We start from the raw sequence: 4,632 nt of genomic DNA, 5'->3' as shown, positions 1-4,632 counted from the left end.
TACGGATCGACAATTAATCACGGTGATGAATTTTTTTTTCGCGGGAGGGGAAGAGTTCGGCTAGAGGAGGAAGAAGAAGAGATGTTAAGGGAAACTGATTTTGATTTTTTAGAAAACTAATTTTAGATTTTTGTATTAAGGGTATATAGGTAATTGAACTATCCATAGAATATCCCTTATAAGATCCCCGGAAATATGACTATTGTTTTGTATGCCTAAAAAGATTTACGTATGCCTAAAAACAACTTTCAAAAAATAAGTCCAAAGCAATATCGTATTTTGTCAGAGTCCCTATTTTAGCCTTTTACTTCTTCTTCCTTTACTCATCCCCAGAATCAGAAGACAAAAACCCAATTCTCCTCCTCTGCTCTAAACCTACCGCCACCATCTCCATCGCTACGATCACTTTCTTCATAATCCCACCACCACCACCACCACAGATGCAACGTGTAGTATTGAAATCTTCATCGCCGCCGCCGCCGCCGCCGGATCAAGAACAAATAGATCTAGTAATTGGATTGATTATCTTCTCTCCTTTTGGATTTGTATTTTCGTGATACAAATCAAAGTTCAAGTTACGTCGATTCCTAAATTGGTGATGGAGATTAAAGGTGATTTAGGTGATTATCTTTCTTCTCTTGTTTAAGTTTATGCTGGTAGTGGTGGTATTCTGAGTTGATTGTTGTTATTGTTGGTGGTGGTGGTGAGGGTAGGATGATGAGATAGGTGAGGGAGATAGTGGAGATTCTGGAAGTTGAGGTGGTGGTGGAGATTTGGTGTGATTTTGGTGGTTGGGAGATGGTGGTGGTGATTTCTTTTGGCTGTGAAGGAAGAAGTGTATCCAAAAGATGATGGTTTGTTACTACTTTCCCTATTGTTGGTTATGGTGATTTCTATTGATGTTTCTATTTTAAGAAGTATCATTTTGAGTTTACAGTTCAAATTAATTTTTAGGTTTTCAATTTTCTAAAGTTGAAAATTTAGCAGATTTGTCAATTTACACATTTCTTGAATGTCGAGAATTTGGAAAACCAAACTGAATTCGATTGATTCATTTTTTTTTGTCAATTGGTAGAGATGATTTCCCATATGAATCAATTGGACTTTACAAGCATGTGAGTTGTTATTACCTCATTCTCAATGTTGTTAAAGTTGTATCATTTTATTGGCTTGGTATGCAAAATGTACAACTGAATGTTTGTGCTAGCATTGGTCAATGCTAACTACAAGCGAATTTAACATTTGGTATTACAAATTAACGCATTCTTTCGCATTTGCATCTGCATAAATTTTTTTCGGATACGAAAGTGAATTTGTAAATGATTAAACGGCTGCAGGTTACTGGTAGTTGCCGTAATTGACTTTAGTCTTTTTTCTTTTTTTATGTGTGTTACAGTTATTAGTAAGAAAGGTTTTGTCTCACAGTTTTTTCTACTATATAAAGTTATCCTTATATATTGTTTGCAATGACTGCTTGTTAGATGTGGATTGGGTAGTCACTTCTGTTTCCCTTAGATGGTGTAATTATGAGTTTATTGGATGCAAGACTTGCTGCTAGTGACTAACCAGCTAGTTATCTTTGCTAAAATGTGTATCAAGTCAGTGGAGTATTCTTTTTATAGTAGTGGTGTATGAGTTTAAAGTTGGTTCTCTTTGTTGTTGCAACTTGAATTGTAATAGGGATTGATGGCACATCATATGTAGACTTCATTGCCATTGTAATTAAGGTACTCATCTTAATTCGGTTGATTAATACAAGCTGAGGAGTTCATTTTATCATCCAGTTAAAAAGAAATTCTTTTGTTTCCATATCGATCATTTTTTAAAATTTGGTTTTGTTTTGTCGTTGCCTTTCGACTGGGCTGACAATGTTTACTTGTTTGGCCATTCTCTTCGAGCTTGGGTGCAGGGATGCTAGAAAGACTGTTAGGGATAGTTCATTTGGTCCTTGGGGATTCATTTGCCATCTTGAAATTTAGTTTAAAGACACCTCAAGGCGACCTTATTACTATAAGAAACCATTGTAGAATGTGTGAAGGATTTAGTTTCTGGTCCTCTGTACGTGTACATCTTCTTGCTTGTTCTAAATGTTTTTTTTTTTCAATCTTTATATTACAAATAACATTTTTATGCTGTTGATAAATAAATGATTCAATTAGACATCATCTAGAAAGTGTCATTAATTGTTCTATGGAACTTTACAGGAGTTTGACCTTAAGAGTATAGATCATTGACAAGATATGAAATATTGTTGTAAAGTATGCTGTTTTGGAGATGCTTGTGAGTGGTGTTACCAAGAAAGTGCAGTGGGCTTATGGGTGTTGGTGGTGTTGGAATTGGTGGTTAGCTGGTTGACCGATCACAACTGCTCTGTGGGGAAGGTAACGTAATTGTGACCCTAGACAACCTCATCAAGTTACTCCAACTTTGGAGACAACTTGTCTTGGTTGCTTCCACTATTGGAGATAACTTGTGATAGTTGCTTCCTTTTTCTGGAGACAACTTATATCTCTTGTTTTTGTATTGAGTTTCGGTTTTGTTTTTGATTTGTTTGAGTTTCTTTTGTCAGGTAAAAATGGTTGTTGCAGATATTATATTTTGTATCTTAAGAATCTCTCATGCCATTTCTGATTCAATTACCGTTAGGGAGATGCAAAGTGTTGACTAGCGGTAGTGCTGGAATTGGTGGTTAGCTGGTCATGTATGCATGTTGATATAACATTTCTTTCTTATAAGAAATTACTCATTTACTGTTTTGCCAAACCGGAGGCTTATTCTTGTTTTCTTTACTGTGATACTTTCTTGTTCAGGATTTTGATTTTAGTGAACTGAATGAAGTGCTTAAACACTATTCATAAGAGCATCATGAAGTTGATAAGGAAGGCTAACCAGTTTATATTTTGATTCGATCTCTTCCATAGATTTTCAGGTATACTCTCTCGTGATGCATTTATTAATTCTTGAGTCTATATAGTCTGCCAAGACATGTGTACATGGTTCCACTCTGTCTTGGGATTAGCAATAGTTTACCTTTATCTAGTTTGCTCCATTTCGTTCTCGGTCTCTAGATTTTTGGGGCAACTTGAGAAAGTTGCTTTCACATTTGGAGGCGACTCCAGCTAGTTGATCTAGATTTGGAGGCAACTCGAGCCAGTTGATTCCAGGTTCGGAAGCAACTTGAGCTAGTTGGCCCCATTTTTTTGAGAAGCATGTGAAATTATCTTTAAATATATATCTTAGAGTAGTTGCGACGAATCTGTGGTGCAATGGTAACGCGACTGATTCAGTGTCAGAAGATGCGTGTTCGACTCACGCCAGGTTCACTCATTTTGTGTATGCTTTTTCTTTTTAAAGGGACTAGTTGCCTCCACATTTGGAGACAACTTAGGCTACTTGGTTCTAGATATGGAGACAACTTGGTCTGGTCTAGTTGGCTTCTTTTTTTTTTTTTTCGTAACTTGTTATGTAGATCTTGTTAAGACAACTTTTTCACTTGTTGTAGATTTTTACTTCTTTGCAGGTCCTTCACCAAAGACTGTTATCAACCAATATACAGAACTCATTGGTCGTCCTGCTCCTGTGCCGTACTGGGCATTTGGTAAGAAAACTTATTACATGTGAGCACTATTTTATAGATAAATGCAAGCTAATCCTACTTTAATAATATTATGTTTGTCCATACAGGATTTCATCAGTGCCTATACGGATATCAAAATGTATCTGTTCTCGAGGAAGTAGTTGTTGGGTATGCAAATGCCAGTATCCCTCTTGATGTAATGTGGACAGATATCGATTACATGGATAAGTACAAGCTTTTCACTCTTGATCCCATGAACTTCCCAGCAGACAAAATGAATGCTTTTGTGGATAAACTTCACGAAAATGGCCAGAAGTATGTTGTCATTTTTTGGATCCTGGTAAGCAAAATGCATAGAAAAGAACAGTTTCTCGATACAAATTCAACTTTTTTTTATTAATACTACTTGGAATTTTCTTATGAGTTCTTACAATTTGGTGTGGAACAGGAATTGGCATTAATAACACATATGGAACAGGAATTGAAGCAGATACATTCATCAAGTATAGCGGTAAACCTTATCAAAGCTAGTTGCCTCCAGATCCGCAGAGGTTGTGGTGGTGGTTAGCGGCGGTGGCGGTGGGAAGTGGTGGCGCTTTGTTGTTGGTTTTGGTTGTTGGCGGTGACGGTAGTTGGCGGTGACGGTGGTTGGTGGTAGTCATCGGTGGTGGTTGGCAGCGGCGGTGGTGGTGGTTGTTTTGGGGTTGCGGTGGTGGTTGGTGGCGGTGGTTGATGGTGGTTGGTGGTGGTGGTGGTGGTGGTGGTGGTCGCTGGTGGTGATGGTCATTTGGGGCGGTGATGGTTGTTGGCGGTGGCGGTGGTTGATGGTGGTCGTCGCAGGTGAGCGATGGTGTGATGACAGTTACAAGAAATTTTATACATGTGAAATAGAAACAATATATAAGAAAAAGCATTATAGCAATGTTGTATTAAAAGGATAAGGCTTCTGGAAGCTGAGGGGTATATTTTAAGCTTGAAAGTGTATTTTTCAATGGGCCTCATACCAGGGGCATATAGATAATGTTCCCACTTCCCATCGTTATAAGAAAGAATTG

At 37.7% G+C, this 4,632-nt stretch overlaps 1 long non-coding RNA gene across 8 annotated transcripts; it reads left to right on the top strand.

Moving 5' to 3' along the window:
- Positions 1-308: 308 nt before the first annotated feature.
- LOC113340340 lies at positions 309-4,264 on the top strand. 8 transcript variants are annotated; one of them, XR_003355455.1, is made up of 10 exons: positions 309-854; positions 1,076-1,115; positions 1,681-1,727; positions 1,910-2,058; positions 2,205-2,381; positions 2,570-2,701; positions 2,811-2,929; positions 3,521-3,598; positions 3,685-3,917; positions 4,026-4,264. It is a non-coding gene; the product is annotated as an uncharacterized LOC113340340 (long non-coding RNA). The 8 variants fall into 8 exon arrangements; XR_003355454.1 differs by lacking the exon at positions 1,076-1,115 and having other exon boundaries at positions 310-854; XR_003355453.1 differs by lacking the exons at positions 1,076-1,115; positions 1,681-1,727; positions 1,910-2,058 and having other exon boundaries at positions 311-611; positions 714-854.
- Positions 4,265-4,632: the final 368 nt, after the last annotated feature.

The sequence above is a fragment of the Papaver somniferum genome, unplaced genomic scaffold (assembly GCF_003573695.1).
Source record: "Papaver somniferum cultivar HN1 unplaced genomic scaffold, ASM357369v1 unplaced-scaffold_21, whole genome shotgun sequence".
Lineage (NCBI taxonomy): Eukaryota > Viridiplantae > Streptophyta > Magnoliopsida > Ranunculales > Papaveraceae > Papaver > Papaver somniferum.
This window is presented reverse-complemented; position numbering and strand designations above follow the sequence as displayed.